This window comes from Emydura macquarii, unplaced genomic scaffold (genome assembly GCF_026122565.2).
Source record: "Emydura macquarii macquarii isolate MOO-44397 ecotype Brisbane River unplaced genomic scaffold, CSIRO-AGI_Emac_v2 contig_75, whole genome shotgun sequence".
In the NCBI taxonomy this organism is placed as follows: Eukaryota; Metazoa; Chordata; order Testudines; family Chelidae; genus Emydura; species Emydura macquarii.
In genome coordinates this window covers 7520824-7544480 of record NW_027130212.1, presented here as the reverse complement: position 1 = coordinate 7544480, position 23657 = coordinate 7520824, and the positions used below count along the sequence as shown (strand labels likewise).

Here is a 23657-nt window from a genome sequence, read left to right as displayed (position 1 = left end):
GTTACATTGATATTATTTTATAAGAGGGACAGTTGTCTAGTGGTTAGAGGAGAGGAATCAAGACTTCTGTGTTATATCACAGACTCTGCAACAAACATTCGTGATACCCTCCTATCCTTGTCTCAGTTTTCCTATCTGTAAAATTGGGATAATATTTTCCCACCTGAGAGGGTTATTTTGACAATGTTTGCAACACACTTTGAGATACTCAGATGAAAAGTACCATATAAGTGCAAAGTATCATTATTATTCAATAAGTAATGTTCTATGTACACGAGCAAAATGAAGCAGGCAATTTACATCCTTACAAGCAATTGTTTAAATAGGTTTTCTATGTTTTTACCACTTGAATTCCTACATCAATGGAATAGGGTAAAATAGTGCACTTAGCTCATTCCTGTGGTCCTAATTTATTTGCATCTAGTTCTTTTTTGTTTTCATTTCAAGTTATAGCAAGAATGAAGAATGTGGATTTTGCCTGCTGACCTACGCTGCATATAATGTAAACCATTCTATTTAGAAAAAATACACATCTCTCTAGAGGCTTGGGATCTGTTCTTCCTAATATTTTACAAGTCAGTAGTGTGCAGTATATAACTTTGGCAGGAAAAGTTTTGGGGGGAAATACAGGGGGAGGAAGAGTTATTGCTTCCACATCTTAAGTTACCTTCATGTGCTGTGTAGTGAACTTTCACATTTCAAAATAGCTTCCTTTGCAACTTGAGAGTTTTGCCCCTTGTAACATGAGAAATCCCAAATTCTCAATAGGAACTGAAGACAAACAATATAAAGGTGCTGAATTTGAAATAATACAGTGTTCAATTTCATGCTGAACTGGAGCTTTACAGTTTTTCAGAATATTTGTGCCATATGCTTTAATTTAATCTTGATAGTATACATATGAATCTATGTGAATTCGCAGCTCTAAACTTAATGCTTAAGGGCTAAGAGATAAGAAAAAAAATCTATATTATCTGAGCACCATGAACTAAATCCTACTGTCCTTTACTTCCCACCTGAGGACTCCAACCAGCACAGAAGTGTCTCAGAGTCCTGATAAACTGCTGCACTTTGGCTTGGCTGAAGATTTAGTGGTGTGTAGCCTTTGGTTTTACCAGATTATGCACAGGGTGGGGGAGAGGGATCACGTTTTTTGAAAGAAAATAAGGAAAGGATGCCTCATTGGTAGGGAGGGAAAACAAACAATAGAAAAATTTCACTTTAAATATCTAGATCGCAGATTGCAGCCTTTCTTCTTATTTAACTTTCCAAAGGTTTCTAAGGGTCAAAATGTGAAATAAGAATGTACTGCATAGTGCGATACAGTAACATTTTTGTGAGCCAGCAAGTAACTGGATGTGGTACAAACCAGCTAAGTTTTACAGATCTCAGTCTGAGTTCTAATTGGGAACCAAAATGTGACACCACAACAGAAGCTATCATTATGAATAAAGGTAGTTCATCGCTGTTGACAAGCTACTCCTCTTATTTCTCTTGGGCAGCAACTGCCTTCAATAAACTTGTGGAATACAACTGAAATTATGGAATACAATTAAACATATCCCCCAACAGGGGGTCACTGTTCAGCAAGACAAATTACCCAGCAGGGTCAAAAGTGAAAAACAAAATTATGTTTTAAAGATCAGCTACAGTAAAACCTTTAAACAATTTACTACAATATATATTTAGTATAGTACGTCTAATATATTTGAAGAACTAAAGTATTTCAAATACTTAACTGCAACTGCACATTGCTTATATATACATCCCCTTCCTACAACACACATACGCACGAATATGTTCAGCCTAAAAGAACAATCTTCAACCTTCCAATACAAGACTTACATGCAATATTTATCATACTGTTATGAGACCAGAGATCAAATTTTCTAATACAAATAAAGTGAAAATGGTTCTTCCAATTTGAAGCCCATAAAACACATATTAAAGATAAAAGCAGGTTATTTGGCTACACTGGACTCTGCAAGATGCAGTATGTGCAACAGAATGAAATAGAAATTTCCATGATGGAAAATCATCCTCTTTCCCTCTTGATAGTATAATAACCTTTTAAATCATGTTTGACATTTGTAAGTTGAGTGAGCTGGCAGCCCTGTAAAATCTGTGTGGTAATATATGTGGTAAACCCTTTCTGGCACAGTAATCTCATTGCTGTGTCTAATGGCTCTCACTTCATGTGGCCTGCTTGTCCCCAAGAGACTTATTTGACTCTGCCTTTCCTGAGCCACTGGTTGCTAATGTTCCTTATTATGAAAAAAGCAGGAAAGTGCCTGGAGGCAATGGCTACTCGGCTAGTGGAACAACCACAAGCCAACCTTCTGTTGAGCTTCCCTCCCCCCTCCCCTCCTAAAGACCATAAAATATTCACATGCTTTACAAAGGGAGTTCTTTGTACTTAAAACCCCCCACACCAATTTGACAGCGCTATTTACTCTGCTCCAATTGCTAATCTGACAAGCTCCATCTGCTAAGCAGACCTTTTATCTTCTCATCATGCTAAATCTCTGAAGGACAGTGGACACTGGTGGCATATGTCCATTGCTGGTCCTTATGTTTAATGAGGTGCACTATTTATAGGTCTAACTAGAAGGACACCTTAGAGACATGTTACATAAAGTTGGGTCAGGAAGGAATGTGAGGAAATAATGGCAGACGTATTTTTCTCTTTTTCAGCAAACCAATTGATCTGGACATAGAGTATACAACACACTGTGCAGCACAGTACTGTACATTCTAAAACAATACATGCATCAACACTTGAATTAAGTTATTTAATGAGATTTTGATAGACATATCTAAATGTTTCTTTGGAAGTGGTCCAGCCATCATCTAATTGTGTATTAGAACATTTAATAAATTTACTAGTTATTCTCCAACATGCTGCAAGGGGGGGAAATAAAATACCAAATTTGAAGTCCATTTTTTGTCTACTCCCAGAGCAAGCTGCATCACAGGGATGTTGTGAAAATAAATTCATTAATATTTGTGAGGCAGTCAGAGGCGATGGGTTTTGAGGTCCATATCAGTAGTTAGTAAAATAAAAAACTTCATTTTAATTGCAGTTATTATTTTGGGCACCCACATATTATCGAAATATTAGATAAAGATGGCCTAGACTGCCATATATATAGTTTGCATATGTTGAAGGGTTTATTTTCTAATTGATCTTCACAAATATGGCCTGAACTGAGTCCATCCTACTCCAAACACTAAATACATCAAAATTACAAACGATCAGTGATTCTTTGTAGTGGATCCCAAACAAGTGTCAAACTCAATGGTGAAATAAGTGTTTTTATACTAAAAAATGTTTTCACAACCAGCTGAAAGTTCATTCTGTTACAGGCAGTCTTAAAGCTTCTCTGGATCAGATTTTAAAACATTTTAATATTTTTGAACTTCCAGGTGAGGCTTTCTTAACCCCCAGATCTTAATCTACATACGGAGACCTTCTAAAGCCTCGGAAATGTCTTGATCTAAACTAGTGCCCCAATGCCTTAAAGTCCCATGGCGGTAGACTGCATGGACACTTTCCAAGTTATCCATCTGTCCATGGCATCCAACCACACAAAAGGTGCTTGACTAGAATCCTCATCAAAAATTTCAATCTCATTCAACTTTAAAACAACTGTTAGAAACTGTTACACTAAGACTGCCCAATATCTGATGGGAGTTGGAATCAACGCTTTCACTAGCAGACGGATGGATGCCACAATAGGTCACCAAGAAATCTGTAGGCTTGAACGTCTCCTTTGGTTCCACTGAACTGTACAGGGCATAAAGTTCATGCATATTTCCCATCACAGTATAAATGTAGACTATTTCCCCAGAGAACCTCTGGCCGGAGCCTTCAGGATCAATCCTAATTTTTTAACCACTGTACATCACAGGCTCAGTACTTCACACTATGATGAACTGAAGATATCATTCTTTAGACAGAGTTGATGCTACTTAGTAATTGGCCAGGGAGATGAAATGATGTGAGCCACCTCCACGTATCAGCCTTTTCAATGACTCTCATGGGATCCTCAGAGTTATGCAGGTACCACACTTTATTGTGAAATGGTTCATGGTCCTTGGTAGCACAAAATATATTAGCATCAGTCAGCCAAGAGATTTTGGTTCTAAAGCTCCAGCACAAGGTAGGTCTACAATACCCCCTAGCGGCCTGCAATCACCACACACTTCCCAGGGACCCCAGGTACCCTGTCTGTCACCTGCTTCTCCCAATAGCCTTCCAAGTACCACAGAACCCTCCTCTCTTGTGGGAGGAAGACAATAGCAGCAGTTTCACCCTTGGCAAATTCATCACATTGGCCTCTGCAGACCTATTTCTGCTCAGATTAATCACAAAAGAAAGGAACAGGATACCTCCCGAAACCTGACATCCTTGTGCCTGTGTTTTGTCCAATACTTTTCTTCTTCTTGCCTGGATCAAGTCCATGACTCCCTCCTACTCCATTTTGTGCTATTCCACTACTTTGCCAATACTTCTGTCACCAGTCCAGTATTCTGCCCCCTCCCATTCCACTGAACCCTCTGTCTTCCTTACACTCCTTCAGTCTCCTCCTACCACCATCATCCTCCAGCACTCACTTCATTCTCTCTTGCACCTTATCCCCATCTCCTCTTTCCTTCTATATTCTACCAACCCACTCATCTGCCTCCTGTCTTCCACATCCCTCTCCTCTCAGTCTCCTCCTGACCCTCTTTAGTTCTTTTCTGATTCTCACATTCTGTATCTCTTCATAGTGAGCTCTCCAGCTTCTTAAAGTGGCAGCCATTTATCCTGAGGGCAACCAGACTTTAATGCCATGGAAAGTAATAGGTCTTGAATAGCATTAAGGGCAGGTCACTTCCAATGTAGGGTAATGGTGGCCATCTTGCTTGGCTTCAGCTCCATTGAAAGTCATGGGAGATGGTGAATATTTTGAATAAGGGAAAAAATTCACATGATGGAAGGCAAGAATAGAGAGATTACATGAAAATTAATAAAATACCTCAAAGAATATCACAAGACAAGACTCATGATAAAATCGTGAGAGCTAGTAGCAGCATTGGCACCATGCAAAGACACAGTGAAAAATAATTCCAGACCTGAAGTTTATAATCTAAGTAGCCAAGTCAGAGAAAGATAGAAGAAAGAAAATGATGAATACCATTATCCACATTTTACATAGTTCCTAGCAGGCCCTGCAGCCTCCCTTATTGCACTAGTGCAGCTGACTAACAAAGAGTTTCTTCCTCCTCCATAACTGTGTGTGTACTTTCTTATGGGATCCTGTTAGTGAAGTAAGATAGCAGCAGCATATTGTACTCTAGTAATCCCTCTCCAGCAGTACCTTTTCACTGGTCCTCAACTCGTCCTGCTCCTCACACCTAATTAATAAAATTACCCCTGGCCAGAGCCATGGCACCTAGATAACTAATCAAATAAGAGATACAAAGTTAGGTGACTGCAATCTTCACAAACAGAGCTGCGCATAATAATGATAGTGAACAGATGAGGAGAGCATGGCCTCATTAGCCAGTATAACAATAGGCCCTTGGTTCAGTTCCTGAACTCAATGAAAAGTGTTTACCTTTCCAGAAATTAAAGTGAAAATGTGTTTGTTAGCTGTAATATATTCCATAGTGAACATTTGATCTCAGTCATAAAATTGCTAAACCATTTGTCATGATCAGTTGTCTGTGCATTCCTTTGCTCAGGAAAGGCCTAGCACATTAGAATGACTCTGCATTTACAATCGGCAATGAAATAAATACATTGGTAAAGCTATCTGAGAAAGCTAATGCATTGTCTGCCGGTGTCATACCTGGCTCATACCACAGTACCTGAATTACATAAACATCAATTTTACCCAAACACCGAGAAAAAAATAATTTCAAACAAAATTTACGACCACCATCCAAAACACAAGTCTCAAGCTTTAATCATGACTTATATAAAACATGTTAAACTTCACAGGAAACTTCAGAAACCTATAACGTTCATTCATTCACCTAACGTGTTCAATGTTCCCAGTTCTTCCCTCACATCTGCCTGCTAGACTCCTGAATTTTGTAGAAATTTGAGATTGTATAACAAAAATATTAAGCTAGACGTTTATTTGACAGAATATCCTTCCCACTAGAGGGAAGATTTGAGATCAAAACTTAATGACTTCCAGTATTTGCATGACAAGCTTTATGATTTTCAAGACCCCAAACAAAAGTGGGGTCCCAGGCAACCAGAAAAGGGAAAATCAGATTTGAATGTCTTTTTTTGGTTGTGTTGCTGGAGGAGACATGGGATTCTGGAAATGTGCAGACTTCTTCCCATGTAGTCTGGGTGCTCAAGATGGAGCTATAAGAGTCTGTCAATTGGAAAGCTTGTATAGGATGCAGAACCCCATCAACTGCTCACTTTGTTTACTTTAATGACAACTCAAGTTATAAAACCTTATGCAAAATGTGTGTATGCTATGTCGCACTGCTCCACCACTATAATCATATGTTTGTAGACACAGATGAATACAGTGAGTTAAATAATTATGTGGACATAAGGGATTCTTCTCTCAATCTTTCTGTAAATTCACTAATATTCATTCACAGGAATTCTTGTAAAACACACACTTTGTTAATACCATTGTTTGGAAGAAGATGTGATTACATTTGTGTCTGGGCGCACTCTATACAAAATCTGCCACATTTAGCATTTCCTTTGCTGATTGTTCACAGAGGTTGTCAGACCAGTGGCTGCCACATGGTCAAACAAGGAAAACAGCACAACAGGCATGTTAATTAGTATAGCATAAGCACAGCCATAATGAACTCTAATTATCTTGCAGTGGCAGTTAGCATAAGGTATAGCCCTCCACCTGTGGTTATGCCTCGAAGATATAGTCTAAGATAAACATTGGCTTCCGATAAATGCACACATTAAAGGTGCTGGTTTATCAGCCAAACAGCACACAAGTGCATTTGCCACCCTGATGTTTTAATCCTATCACTACTTTCTGCATAACACAGCACAGCGCACACACACACACATACACACACCAACAATATTTCTGATTCTTTGTCTTTTGAACCAGTCCCCACAACTGTAGAAACAATTTCATGGTTGGCCAGTTCTGTAGTCAGGTATTTGATCTTAGTATTATTGTAAGAAAGAAAAAAACACATGAAAATATATTAAAAGAGGTTTCCGATACATTAAAGTGGTGCCAAATTGTACAGAAGTTAATGGCTTGTCAGGAAACAATTACCAGATATAAAAATATTTACTTTTAATCTAATTCTGGAAGATTCAATGTTGGAATGACAGTACCTTAACTAAAAGCCCATTCCATATACAACAGTTCAAGTGAGCCTCTGTGAAAGAAAGAAAGAAATAAGCAGACTGCATAGCATTACTTAACCAGTTTCGTTCACCTTTATGTTAATTTAAACCAGACTTTTCTCTGAACACTGACTATAAATTATGCTGAATTATGCCACCGTGTGAGGTAGTCTGGGGAAAAATGGCTTACTATCTGCAAAGGATAAACTGAGACATCAAAGCTCTTAGTCACCACATCTCAACTGCAGTCATCCTTTAGTATGACACTCCAAAGTACTGACAAGATAGCAAAATCTGTGAAAGTCTCAATTGGAAAGAAGCTCTCTCTGCAAATCCTTCTCTCCCAAGAGAAAAAAAAAACTTACCTACCTTTGCCTCCTTACTTCCCTCCTTCTAATCTCCCTATATACTTTTCCATCACAATAGGTTTTGTTACCCCAGATTTCCTTAAACTCCATTGAAGGATGGTTGCATTTGCATTTTCACTTTAAATGCTAACAGCCTAGGTAAGGCAAAAGCTTTATTTGGACACCATTATTCCATGAACTTCTCTACATCTCAGCTATTTTAAAAAGGTGCCTATCATCTTAACAGCTACTATGGTATATACTGGAGAAGAATATTTAAACTTGCTAGACCCTAACCAAGTGCAAAATGACAAATTTGACCTATCATCAGGAGACTAAATTACTTGGTGACTTATATCCAGCAAAAAATCAGTTCCTCTCCTTTTTAGGGGGAAGAAATTATTGTTGCCTATTCTATCAACATGTGATCAAGAAATTATCTCCCTCATTCCACATTATATAGCAAACAGATTTTAATTGTTGCATATACTCTATCTTTAATTACAAAAGCAACATTTCACTACAATTAGCATTTTACCTAGTGTCTCTGAGGCTTAGAGTAATTCATGCAAGAACAGCAGAGAGAAGTCATTTGCTGAGGTACACTGCAAAACACCAAGTACAAAAATCTTGCAATAATTCCGTTTTGTAAGCATCTTTCTGTTCTTTACTAGTCTCTCCAGGGAATGGATGCCTGTTAGCAGCAGCATCCTAAACACAGCCTATGTGTTTTCCTCAAGAATAGTAAGCAGTGTGTGACAGTTTTATTCCATTAAGTTAAAATAAACAACACTTATTTTATTTTAGGGTTTTTTTTTTTTTTTTTGCAACCACTGAAATAAAACATGTAAGCAACATCAAGAATGAAACCATTTTCCAGTGAAGTCCTATCACTGTGTAATATCTTGGAGCATTTTAGAGTATGCAACCTGCTCCCCCTTTGGCGATTCAAGCCAAAAATCAGTGCTGTTTAACCACACTGTAGTGAAGACTTAAGCATAATTGACTAAATATTTACTACAATTTCATACAATGAAGGTTAAATGAAGCCACTTGGCAGGATACAGTGAAATAATATATTTTAAACCTTGGGAAACTTGAAGCTGACACATTTCATCTGTATTTTTTTTTTCTTTAAAGAAGCATGAAAGTGAATAAGCCTGAAGACTAAATTGCCCTGCTATCCTTGGAGAGGTCAATCCTTTTACATTTGAATGAAAATGCTCTGCCAGTGTGTGGGTCTAGACAAGTGTGCTATTTGGTCACAGAATAGAAAGATGGATTTATGTTCACAATGTCTTCCATACTGAACATTAATAGGACAAAGACAAATGTCGTGTTGTTTTTTTTTTAAATACATTTTATTCCAGGTCCCTTGTCCATTGTTTTCCTTTCAATATTACCAACTTCAAATGTTCAAATATCAGGCATAAGTCTGCCCTTTCCCACAGAAAACAATTATGAGACTTTTTAAAATACATTTAGTATTTTTATACTTTTTATTTGCTTTTTGTCCTGTGAGCCTTAGAGGGCAGTCTAGTCATGTCTTCGAACTTTTCTCCACAACCATGAGGCACAGAAACTTATTTTTCTTTTTAAACGAAAGCTGAGATTCTCCCCTAATCACATGCCTCCAGGAGTTGGCACTTTAGGAAAACACCAAAATATCATGAAACTAATGATCAAATCACAAGAGCTGGCAACACTTTTTTTTTTTTTTAAACGAGCTTGAAAATTGCTTTTCTTCCTTTTGACCTCTCTTCATTTAGTAAACAATACACAGACATTTAAAAAAAATATTTTTAAATCTGAAGATCTTGTCAAATTATAATTTTTTAGGACCTATACAACATAATAAAGTTAGGGTCTAAACACATTAACTGTGACTTTTTAAGCTGAAAGCCAAACCAATAACGGTATGTTAGCAAATTTTTGATGAGTAACTATGGACAAAACTTTCGGCAACTACAGCATTTACTCAAGGTGGGGAAAGGATAGCAATGATGTTTAATCATTAGAGGCGGGAAAAGTGGATTCAGGATTCCAAAATATTATTCCTCAGCTCTGCCACTGATTCCATATGTGATTTTGGGCAAATTACTTAATCCCTGTATGTCTCCATCTACCCCCCTCCCATACAAAGAGAATAATATTTATGTCACACATGTATTGGGAGGTTTAAATAATTACATTTTGTAAAGCTCACCGAGATACTTGCATGTACAGTGCTATATAAGGGCCTGTTGCAAAGCCTACAAAAGTCAATGGGAGTCTTTCCATTATCTACAATGTGCTTTGGATCAAGCCTTAACTGCATTAGGGAATGATCTGAGAAAGAATTGCAGGTGCTTGGCACCTCTCAAAACCATAACCTACTTATGTAACTCAGAACGGGTGGAGTCAATTCCTTGACCATGATTTTACAAACTGACCATTGCAGGAGGACTTCTGCATCCCCTGCAATAACACCCCAACTGAAGATGATAAAGCTCCACATGGAGTGTGGGTCTGCTCATGTGGATATGATCACAGGAGCAGATCCCTACAGAGTAAACATTGGATTAAATTATATTAACTTCATAAAACAATGGGCTAATTCAGTCACTTAAATCTGGATTAGGTCACAAGTGAAAAAAAAACAAAAACTGGTGGTCTCATCTTAGTCCCTACAGAGAATATCTAGTCACAAGCATATTCTAGCACAAGCAGCAGCAGCCTCTGCTCTGCTCAAAAAAAATCAAAACTAGAACAAGTGTGTTGTTTCAGATCAGAACTATATGAAGCTTGCACAGCATCTGGCCACACTATTCCTGGCTGTAGCCAGTGGGAGTAATCCCTCACTTGTATGAGCCCCCAGACACACAGATCCAAATTAAAAAACAACAGACATTCCACTCATGCCCCTGGTTATTAAACATGCATGAAAACATTAGGGGGTATATTCTCCTCATGATCTCCAGTGTGTTTCATATGTAACTGCAATTACGGTTTACAGGAATTGTGAGTTTTAGCCTCCACTCCCAAAGACTATGTCCTTACATGTATGTGGGGCGGAAAAGAGCAATGTTATCTTTGCAAATTGTATGCTTTGATTGTCAGTGACTTAGAAAGCAGTTTATTTTTAAAACAAACATTCAGAAAATCTTTGATGGCATATTCATCAATCCATCTGCTTCAGTGTAAATTCTTTGAAGTGCAGGTGGCTTGTAACGTCATGTCACAGCAATTAATGAAGTTTTTGAATCTCTTTCACGCTCTGTTGAATGGTGAAAAGGGGTTATCATCTTTAATTCTCTATCCAAACAGTATACACAATTAGATATTTTCATACATTTTCATTTCCCTTTCAACAAATGCATGCATTACACGTGTTTAACATAGAGTTACTGATTTCAGTACAACTACTTCTTAAAATGATCAGGATGATAGCTGGAAAAATTACAGATTAAAAATTCTAGAGCTGCACTCTAAATATATAAGTTGAATAAAGGAATAGAAAGAACAACATGACCCTGTCTGTGTTAACAAATAAGATCAGAAATTTAATAATAATCTGAAATAAATCATACATTTCATACTGTAATTCTCTAACGAACTAAATAAGTGGCTATGTATTCAACTGTCCTCTCTTTGCTGGCATCAGACCTGCTCAACTGGGTGTTAGAGGCCCTATACTGCTAACACATAATGGTGATTCTTCTATAGCTCAGGTTGTAGGTAGGTACTTCTTAAAAAAGCAGGTTTGGAGTTCTATCCCTGCTGTGAAGATCCAAATGGCCATGAGGTGTAGCGCCCTGACAACTGTCAAATCATAGGTGACTGTGTATCCATTGCAAGAAAGTTATATACATCCAGAAACATAAGCTGTTCAAAATTATTTACACATGCCTATGACTCTTCTTATGTCCTTCAAAATTGTATTATTAAAAAGGGCATTAGGATAACCAAAGGATAGTAAGACTTCTTGCCTAATTGTGAACATGCTCTGTGCTGATTGGACATAATTATCCTAAAAGAGTTGTCTGCAGTAAAATTACCCTTAGTTGTGCAAATGGGAAAAGAGAAATTACATCCCTTTATTTTTCAAACTGGAATTTTCACATCAACTTGTATTTTAAAATAACACATAGGAGACTGGACAGCCGTGGGTGGTCTGATAGGAAGACAAGGGAAAGAAGCAAACAGTAACATGCTCTTTGGTGCAACAATTATACAGACCAACCCCCAGGCAGATGGACTTTTGTTTCCAAAGTGACAAAGAATAAGCTGACTGTATGCAGTTGCCTTGACCCTGGACCATGGTGTAGATTTTAACCACATTTTTAAAGTTTCTTTTCTTTCACTGTATTAGTGTGTTGACCCCCCAAGATACCATGTATTTTATTTTCCTTAATCGCTATTGTTCTCTCAGTTACATGGCAGGGTATACAAAAGGATTGTGGGTGTCTGTGTAGGGTACTACCTATCCATTAAATTAAGACTAAGCATACCCTGGATCCATAACAATGTATATGATCAAAAGTTATGTAGTCACCAGTCAATGCAATGTAGCACTAGATGTACTCACACCAAGAAATGAAAAGATTTTGAGGAGAGAAATTTTGGATCTATGCCAGAGCTTTGTAACAGGATTCCATTACACACTTATTCTTGAGAAACCAACATTGCAGTTCATTTTGCAGGGGAACATGCCATGAACCAGCTTGTACATTTTCACTTGCAAGGGAAATACCACTGCCATCTACCCACTATGAGCCATCTCTCCCTGTCATCTCTCATACCCAGAGCAAACTTCAGGACCCCTGTCTTTAGTGAGGGCCTGCCTGCCCATTTATTGACCTTAGACCTGGTGGCCCTTTCTCTGGGCTTTCAAGAGCTGCTGGCTCCTACAGCTCCCTTCCACTTGTTCTGTATTTGGGTTGAACATGAACTTTGGCAAGATCATTGCCCTCTGCCGAATCTGAGGGTCTTCTTGTGGGGAACAGCAAGGAAACAACAACACTGACCCCTATGGGGCAGTGGGAAAGAGACACTTTCCATTTGCAACTGCTTCTGTGGTAAGCTGCGGTGCAGGTGGCACCCCATAAGTAACAGTACAGCAGTTTAAGACAGGGCTCGACAAACCCTGGGCGCCAGGTATTTCTCCGGGGGGAGCGGCCGCCGTGCTCGGGCCAGGGCACCACTGCACTCATGTGGCAGTGCTGGGAGAGGGGAGCGCTGCGGCTGCTGAGTTTCAGCCAGGGCGCCCCGCTGCTGAGCCCATGTTGTCTGGCTCCTTAATTTTTGGGCTGGCTCCTAGCTCCAAAACAAATTTATCGAGTCCTGGCTTAAGAGCCCTTTGAATTTCCCTAGTTAGAAACTAGAGGGTGTCAATTCCCTAGCACATGGTTGCTAGGATACACCTGACTATTCTCTAACTACTAAATTAGGCCATATTAGGCAAGACTTAGTCCTGTGGTTTGTAAAGTCATTTACAGTAGGAAAGGGAGGTTTCCTCCTCCCACTTTCCTTTGCCAATTCCAAACCCCCCACTCCAAGGGTAGAAAATAAGGTCGTAACCAGACAAGCACCATCAAAGACTCAGTATGGCCATTTAGCTTTAGAGGTCATAAGAGTGGGAAGATGAAGAAGATGATAATAGGAAGTAGAGGTTGCTTGGAAGATTTGGGACTTTGTAAATTTCTTTTTGGAATCTCCATTATGACTGGTATGGAAAAGTCCTCTATACTTTAATATAGATTGATAACTTTCCTATAGAATATATAGATCAATCTCTAGAATTCTAAGGTACCTCTCTATTAAATTCTATATCATTTTAAGTAGTTTGTGAGAACCCTATTGGAGCCATTCCTATTAAACTCTAAACAACTTCTCCATAATGAAAAAGCTTACATGGCCTATTAGGCTCAAAGGTCAAAAGTACCCCTTTTGATAGAGGGATGGAGGTGTGGTGAAGGAGACACAGGGAAGGCAATGGAATTTCACACTTCGGAAAAGATATTTCTATTTAAATATAAATTTGGAACCAAGAGACTGAATCCAAATATTAACCTCATTGTGCAGTCTTAATAGAGTGTCCTTCTCATGCTCAATCAAATGTATTAATTTGATTTAGAATTGCACAGGAATCAAGATATGTAACACTGAATCACATTTCTTTGGTATCAGAGAGTTCCAGTTACTGGATTAAGAATGAGTGAGATAATATGATACCGGCGTGTTTTGATTTACAAGAAATATTCGTAAGGATGTGTGGACCAAATAGATTGCACAGGCCATGTGAAGCCACTTGAAACCAGGACTGGAAGAAAATGGAGTGTTCTGATGTTAGAGGTGGTTACACAAAATGACCTTGTAATTTATAATATAAGGTTTTAGAGTTTGGTACATTAAAAACATGTACAAATAAAAGTAAACAGTCATGCTGTTCAGATTCCAAATTCACAACAAAACCTTGAATGATAGTGAAAAAATTGAGGTGCTCTACTAGGAAAAGGAAAACAAAAACCAAACGCATAATCTCTTGTGCACTAATCTCTTAAAGGGGAAGATAGGGAAAGAACCTGTAAAGGAGGCATGTACAGTACTGAAAAATCACTTTAGTAGATTGGAGACATTGTTAACAATAATAAACACTCTTCCCTACACTGAGAATGAACCTTCTGCAATTTGATTTTTTTTTAACCTCAATCTCTTTTTCTGGGTTTTCAAATCCAGCTTGAGTTCATGAACCATTTTCCCCTTTTATTTAAACTCTTTTTTAACTCACAAGGGACTACATATTAATTTTTAAACCATCTTTTTTTCTAGCTAAAGGGAACTTTGTATTTTGTGTGTCAAGAGAAAAAAAATGCTTGGCTGTAGGCTATATATACTACACTTGTACAGGCTGTCTTTTTTTTCCATTAGAACTTCTCATCCCCTCCCACCCCCATCCAATATTTTGGTATATTAACTTTTCTCTGTATCCCTGTGTTTCCTTTTATTTGTTAGGGTGAAATCCTGGCCCCATTGTAAAAAGTGGGGTTTTACCATTGACTTCAATTGGGCTCAGGACTTCACCCTGTATTTTCATTTTTCTCCCTGCTCCTCCCCTTCTCCGAGTCTATTTTAAGAGCAAAGCTAATCCAAAAGTAGTGTTCTTTTTTATCCTTTTATGTTCAAGTGGGCTAAAAATTGGGCAAAATGAATATGCCTATCCCTTTTTCTCATAGTTAAACATTCAGAGTCCTTCCTAGCTGATAATCCTTCTTCCTAGTTAAAGGATGTATGATACTCTCAGATGACACAAGTAACTCATTGACATCAGTGAATACTTCCTTCAGATAAAGAATAGTATACAGCCCTACAACTATGCAGAGAAATATTGTGCAATTGACTACCAGAAAAATTGCACAGTAATAAATGCTTCTATTTTCAGAGTGGCGTGCACAGCAACAGCAATTACTGGCCACATCTATGCATGTAAAAGATAAATATTAGTAAGCTTGTGTAAACAGGTAGTGCTTCTGGATATTTCAACCAGGGCCATGAAGGGAAGGAATGCTTTCCTTCAGATAGAAAACGTCTCCAGATCTGCTACCACAGACTTAGTACCCCTCCTGGTACCATTGCCACTCCTCCTACTCAAGGAAAATGGCCACCAGATTTTGTATAGGCCTGAATCTACCGGACCTCAGCTCTCCATTTACCCTGCATGCTGGGGCAGAGAGCCACCCATGGAATACAGCTCCATTACATGCAGGGGATGTGGATCCATTGACATCCTGTCTCTCCAGCACAGAGAATCATATGATATCTGCTAGAATCAGAGCTTTTGATGCCTACAGGCACAGGGCCCATTTATGCTTGTGCTTTATGTCTCGTGCTCTTCCACTTTGACCATATAACCCCCAAATTGCACTGACTTGTACTCTGAAATCTTTCTGAATAGACTAATCCTATTTTTAAATCTCAGAATGTTTGGTCTGATCTGCAGTAAGAACATCTGCCCAGTTGTGTCTATGTTCAGGCTTGCAACTGTATTGTGTGTTGGATTTTAAAAAAAGGGTCCTATAGGCAAACTCAATTATAACTGTGTGTTTTTCTTTCTTTCTTCCTTTTTTAATTGCAGGGTTTATTGTATCAAATATCTGGTTCACCTCTCCAAGTTTTTCTTCACTGAACAATTGGAAGAGATCTTTTGGCACAATATAAATAGCAAATTTATAAAAAAAAATTACACCAACCATCTGAAATAATAGTAATAAAAAAAATTCCACAACATTTTGCTCAATATTCTTTTAACTATTTAATTTAAGGTAATTTCATACTCCTGAAATTTCAGAGAGATGGTTGGTTTGCATGTTAAAGAGAAGAAAAAAATATTTGAAGCTTCTTTCCAGGGTGGTGCTGCTATTAATCCTCCCTCTTTCTTTTTGTCCAAATTCCCCACTTCAAAGCTGATGCAGTGGGCAATCACCCACATATGTAAGCCTGTCATCTGACCACTTGTCTACTATGTATCTCTAAAGAGTCCTGCATTAAGGGGAATGTACTGTATTTTGGTAAATCATCCCCTCTGTTCCACAGTATTGTCAAGTGACGTTCACAGGCAGGAGAAAGAGACAACTTCTCAAGCTATTTTCAGGAGTAGGAGAAGATACACTTCACCAGGAACTTCAAGGGCATGGGTTCTAAACTTACCTTTTCCACTGAATGCTATCTATATTTCTGTGCACTTCAAGACCCCCCTACTAAGCAAGTCCTCAATACTCCTTCCAAGGAAAGAGGCAAATATTCTCTTCATTTTACAAATAAATCAACCCAGAGGCTGAAATTTCTAGACAAAATGGGAACAGATCCCAGCCTTTCATTAAAATAAATGCAAGTCTCATCAGTTTCACCACACTACTGTTCAGAATGAATGTGACTTAGCCTGTCAGCAAAACTCAGACCCCCACTTACAGGGGCAAGAATGAATCCAAGAATCCTGATCCTCCACATTCTACTGCTAACCAGAAAAGAGCTATGTAAAGCAGAAGCAAAGTGTGCATATTGCTTCCACCCCTGTTGACTATATATAATGGGTAATAGTTCTTTACCTCAAATGGTAAAAGGTTTGTACTGGAGATCTGAAAGTCAAAGGATCAAACTCTGGTACTAACCTATGCTAGTGGTGACTTGAACTTGATGTTTTTCCTTCCAATTTTCTGAAATAATAGGTTTATTTAACTCAAGTAGTGAAACAACATCCTTAAAAACAGGTTTAATAATTAAAAACTATTATAATATGTCAATTATGGCATGAAATGCAACAAAACACAGGTGTTATATATTTCAGTCATTTGCAACAATTTGATTGCTTCTGTCATACACTGGCAGGTTTAATGGTTGAGGAGCATGTCTACATGTCTGTGTACATGAGAAGAATTCTCTTATCTGCACAGTTTCTCAAATCAGCAAAGAGTGCCTGCAATTTTTGCTAGCTTTGCTTTAAGTAGGCTGTGTACATGGAATTTAGATCAGGTACACAGGAGAGACTTCATTCCCAGTCAAAAGCCAACATTATCAGAATCAAAGTAACCAGAATGTTTTAAACAAGAAAGCAGATGCCCAGTTTAGATATACAGAAGCATCTTCAGGAGCAACAGTACAACAGATATTCTAGCCTACTTTGATTTGCTCTCCAGATTCCCTCTATTTACTTCTAGGACTTCATTTTATTTGCCAGCCCCTTAACACACACATAACTTCCCAACTGTTCTCCAAGTTCTTTCTTTTTATAGACTGAGAAAGACATTGCCTGACTCATCCTTTATTTACCCATGATACCTCAATCTCAGTGCCTTCTGCCATAACTCATGTAAAATTTACCACTAGGTTTGTCAACCCCAATAACTATGTTCTGCTTCTCCAGGGATAATGACGCGTGCTACGTAGTTTCATATTTCTACATGTTGTTTTGGCTAGAAAGGGAATAGTTAAATTGTGAAAAATTCTTTTCACCACAGTTAGTATTTTACAAAAGTGAGACCATTAAAAGATTGTTTTCCATTCAGATACTGCAAACCAACAAAGTTCAACATTAGAGGTGCAAAGACGTGTCGGATAGTTCATATCAGGATATGAAGATAAGGGAGGTCAAAATATAGCCTTAAACAACAGTACTTGAAGTGCTCTTTTAAACACAAAATTCAATCAGTCAAATCAGTGAAGAAAGCAATCTATCAATCAATGCTGTTTAAACAACTCTGCATTATTGATAAAAATCAATATTGGTCATGTTCAAATTATGTTCAACAGAGTCTGGCTCAGTTAGTGTAGTTTAAAGGTCTGAGGATTGTTTAAAAGTGAAGGGTTTTTTTGGGTGGGGGAGCGGGGAGAGGTACTGTTTTATTCAAAGCATTTTCTGTATGCCAACATTCCAAGGGAAAAGGTATATAGGTGATTCAAAAGCAGCTAACATTTGGGAGATATACAAGTTGTCCTGCAAAGATTAAAATACTTTCACACATGTAAAGTAACATGCAGACTTTCAAAGAAGAGGTTAATCTTAATCTGAATCTTTACTGTATATAAAATTGCATGTTTCTACTTTCACCCAATATCCTTCCCAGAGATGCAAGCTATATAATCACACTATTCCAAATGGAACAGGAATTTATTTGAATAGAGGGGAAGTTTTCATTTAAGTGACTTGCACTTTGGAACATATTGTGGTTCCCATTAAAATGGTGCCATTTACCAACCGTTACAACATGTTGATATCTGAGATACCACCATATTTCTCTGTTCTTAGGACAGGAAATAACATTTCAGATGGCATTATATGGTACCAGTGGAAAATACTTGTCCATTATTTAATAGCAATCACTGTAATCTAAAAAAGAGCATTTTTCAGAAAAGAGGGTTCTAATGCATGCAGGTAATTGTGTATTATTGAGATGTAGCTCCACCAGAAAGGTCTGTTAATCACAGAAGCAAATGGGGCCTCTAATTGCCACCACAGTGATTCTTACTTCCTGATTGATCAAGGTCAGCTAAGGCCACCATTCAGAATGACTTTAGCTACCTGCTACAGCAGCTCCTTCTTCACTGTTGCAATGACTTTAGCCTCCTTTCTGGGCATCCTAACCACCTCTTGCCTCTCATAGGTGATCAGCAGTCATTGATTAGTTTAACCCTCAAATCAATGTATTAAGATATAAGGTAAAACTCTTTTTGGTTCTCTTTTTTACTGATAAATCACTAATGGATTACATAACAGTAAAAACAAACTCTCCTCCATTAACATTTTGACAGAAATAAATCTTTTAAATAATTTACGCACTAGTTAACTATGAAACATAACCAGACCTTAATGTTTAGCTTAAGCTGGATGTGAGCTAAACGAGTGAATGGCACATATATAACTGATTCCAAAACCAGGATGAGCAGCTCATGAGCTAAAAATCAGACTTCATACTGGGTATCTCATTCTGAGACCATGACTTGGCAGAGCTTGGTTTGTGAGTGAAGTCTGTATCAGCATAGCTACTTCGGCCATGACTGTGAATCAATGTATCAGATGTAGCTAGGCCAATATAGCTGCATTTACACTGGGGGTTATCTCAGTGAAAATGAGCTTCTGTCAACATAGCTAATTTTGTTCAGGGAGGTGATACTCTGGCACCGACAGAAAAAAAAACCTCTTTGGTCAGTGTAGTATGTAGTATAATTACGCCATGCAGACATACCTACGTGTGGGAAGCGAGCTTAAATTGATGGAATGACCTAACCTGATTGCTTTGCCATGTACAAGCTGGATAGCCATCCCTACCTTGTGGAATAAAAATATATAATCATTGGTCACACACAATCAGGAGTATTCCCTAGTGGTTACATCAAGGATCTGGCAGATAGGTATCCTCAGCTCTATTCCCAACCCTGCATCTGTCTTCTTGTGCGACTTTGGGCAAGATAACTTCTGTGTGCCTCAGTTTACTCATCTTCACCATGAGAATGTGTGATAATTCTATTAACACTGCACTTCATTGTCTATTAGTGGGAGCATGTGTGTTTTAAAACAGATGTGAGAGACATTTTTCCAGCAGCTCAAAGCATAACTTTCATAGGTTCCCCAAGGTTGCTTTTTAATTCCAATATCCAAAGACGTCCTGTCTACTATCAGTGAAGCCAGCAGGAAAATGATAACATTAACAGGGGAATGTTTTGTTTCATCATTTTAGTGTGAGGTTACGTTTCTTCCAGCTATATCTTTCAAATGTTTTTGGGGGTCATTTTTCTGTTTTCTTGAAAATCTAAAAAATAAAATAAAATAAAAATAATTGCTGAACTACCACTGAAATCTTTAAATATGTTCTTTCCATAAGTATAGATCATATGGAGACCAATCAAACAAAAAACATTAAACACCACTTCCCTAGTTCTTCCTTCCTTTGCTCCTACACACTAGAAAGGATGATGCACCCATTCCTTTGTTGCTATAACACTTCATTCAGTTGGTTAATATTCTGTCAGAAAAATAAAAGCAAACTTTTCATTATTCCATCACAAGGTTCTCCTCCTTTCCTAGTCTGGCCTGAGAAACTATTTTTAAATATTTATTCATGCACTCCCTCAGTCACTAGTTTAACTTGGAAATACAAGATAGTTTAGATAAATGGAACATTTTCTCTCACACAGTGTAAAATTATAGCCACCTGCTACCTGCCCAATATTTGTACCACTGCTAGCCAAAATAAAAAGCTCAAAATTAAGTGCTTCCTTAGACTCTCTGTAGGGAAGCTTTTTAGTTCACCAAATGAAAAAAAAATTCCTACATTTGACATTGATAAAAGTAGGCTAAAATAATACTACAACATGCTCTTGCATTATAAACTTTTTCAGAAGTCTTAAAAGCCCTCAAAACATCTTGCCTAGCAGACTGCATAAAGAAATTCATGCTATGATGAAACAATGAGAGAAATTGGACTCAGCAACCAAAGGGAAAAACCCACTTTTTGATCCTCTAGGCTTCAGCATCCCTGCTCAATATTGTGCTAACCTTGAAAGAGATTTGAAATATACAAATGAGTTCTCTACTTTGTTTTCCTATGGTGTTGACTTTCATTGCTTATTAAAATCATTAGCCTTTCATGCAACCACAGAAAACAAAACCAACACAAAAGCTGAGGAGACATCAGTGGATTTCTCAGGCAAACAACTGCCTAAGAATAGCACATTGAGCAGAGACTTAATCATATTGTGTATCCTTGTTTGCTTTACACAACACTGGTGTTCCCTTAATCCTTCAGCTGCTGCTTATAAATACTCATTGGGGCAATGCCTGACATGTTAATTTCTATCTAGGGATTGTGCACTGTTTTGAAACTGGCATACAAACAAATACACATAGGACCTCTATTATATACTTCACCCAAGGAAAAAAAAAACATTGAGAGCTGCTTTAATCATGCAGCAAAGCAAACTTTCCCACTTCTTTTGGACCTTGGCAACCATGTCAGCTATGCTGATTTCTGTCAAAGTAAGCAAAAAAAAGGTAACTCTGGAATTAAAGATGACTGATTATGGGTTCAGTCCTGCTTCCATTGAAATCCATGGCAAACCATCACAGATTTCAGCAGTGGTACTGGAACAATTTTTATAGTGGGGGTACTGAAGCTGGAAACCATATTATTACTACTTCAGACTGGGTGTGTGTGTGCAGCAGTACCCCTCGTTCCAGCACCTATGGACATCAGTGGAATCAGGATCAGGTCCTACGTATGGAACAAAAAAACCCCAAAAACATAACCCATATGCAGTTCTGTCCATCGGATTCTCTTCTTTTGCACGAAGGATGTGGCAGAAGTAAAAAAAAAAAAAGAAAAAAAGATAGTTAACATCATCATTATTAGCGTCTCATGAACATAAGAATGACTAATGGTAATCTAGCCCAGTATCCTGTCCACCAACAATTGCCAGTGCCACATGCTTCAGAGGGAATGAACATAACAGAGCAATTTACTGGTGATCCATCCACAGCTTCTGGCAGTCAGATGTTTAGGGACATCCGAAGCATGGGGTTGCTTCCATGACCATCTTGGTTAATAGTCATTGATGGACCCATCCTCCATGAATTTATCTAATCCTTTTTGAATGCAATTATACCTTTAGTCTTCACAACATTCCTGAAAGTGAGTTCCACACTGTGAAGTAGTACTTCCTTATGTTTGTTTTAAACATGCTACCTATTAATTTCATTCGGTGCCCCTGGTTCTTGTGCTATGTGAAGGGATAAATAACACTTCCTTATTCACTTTCTCCAACCATTCATGGTTTTATAAACTTGCATCATATCCCTCCTTAGTTGAACAGTCCCAGTCTTGCTCTCTCCTGTTCCATCATCCTAATCATTTGTTTCCTTTCTCTGTGCTTTTTCCAATTCGCAAAGGGGTGGCTATCTTTTTTGGCTCCTTGTCTGCTTGACATATGCCCTAATGACTTCATTTAATGGTGAACAAGCCAACAAATGAAAAACAAAGGTCACAGAACTGGTAATTTGCTTAAATAAGCGAGAGACTTGTTTGCAGAGAGAAGTCATACTGTTTCATTACCAATGTTACAGTAACACAATAGAATCCTTATCCTCTGAGTAGTAAGTTAAAGGAAACTAATATTGGTTTTCCATACCTTTTGCCATCACTGAACTCAGGTACATACACAAAAATCTAACTTTTGTAAAACAGATCTTAGTTGTACTAAATTGTGTACCCGTGGAAAAAAATAATATAAAATACAGTACAGTAACCCAGGTTATGGCAAACATCTTGATTTATTAGGTATTACTTAGCTTCTCTGCTTCTATCAAAAACAAAGATTATGATACAATAAATTAGGATCAAAGAAGTAGCATACCGAATTTTACTTGTCATATGTGTTTAGAGCCTTTGGTCACAACAGATACATTACTAAAACATTTAGGTGCATAGGTTGTTCTTATTTATTTATTTTTAAATGTGTCAACTTTCTCTTCAAGACCAATTCAATTATTTGTTCTTCAGGATAAAAGCTTGCTCCGACTATACTATAATTAGAGATGAACCAAGAAAGGAATAAATCACAGATGTGGAAACAATTAGATTGTGTGATGCTGGGATCTCTGCAATGTATTTTTATATCTATGTATTATTCCATACATAGGACCTGATCCAGATTCCACTAAAGTCTGTTATACCACTGGTTTCAATGGAGGCAGGACTGAAGCCACATACAAAGATTCTAGCCCTATTGCAAACATAAAGCTCAAGCACCTAATTCAAATTGAAGTTATGGTTTCGATGCAGGAATATTACTGATTAAGGTACTATCGTCTGTGTTACATAGGAGCTCAGATTACATGATCATATGGTCCCTTCTGCTTTTATAATCTGTTAAATCTATCTAATTTACAATGGTTTTAAGCCAATGGTACTAAAGGCGTTACAATGGCATATCAACAGAATAAAGGCTTCTCTACACTGGGAATCTTTTTAAACTGATTTTTAAAAATGGTTTACCTAAACTAATTTTACAATGTCACTGCAACATCAATTAACTTTCAGGTAGCCTAACCTGTTTTCACTGAATCGGTTCCAAGACCACCACAGGGTTTTACTGCAGTTTTCTCTTGTCACTGGGGATGATTTGGAAATGAGATGAGAATGAAAAGAGAGAGTGTTCACATCAGGGATTCTTATTGTTATTTTATGAGAAACTTACCATTCAAAATGTAACTCCATTACTCAACTCTAGCTATAATTTTACAAAGTTGTAAGTAACGTATTTTGTTTGTTCTCTCTCTCCCCACACACTTGTGGTTCAGTCATAGATTTCAAATTGTTAAAGGTAGGTAATTCACAGATGAGAAAATGGAGAAATACACATTAGTAATGACTAGCACATAGACACACAACAAGTCACTAGCAGAAGACGAAATAGAGCCCAGAGCTCTAGACTCCCAG

The 23657-nt window shown here is 37.8% G+C and overlaps 1 protein-coding gene across 1 annotated transcript in view; it reads right to left on the bottom strand.

Moving 5' to 3' along the window:
* ROBO2 (roundabout guidance receptor 2) overlaps positions 1 to 23657 on the bottom strand; it is a 583446-nt gene that overhangs the window by 344664 nt on the left and 215125 nt on the right. The window lies entirely within an intron of this gene.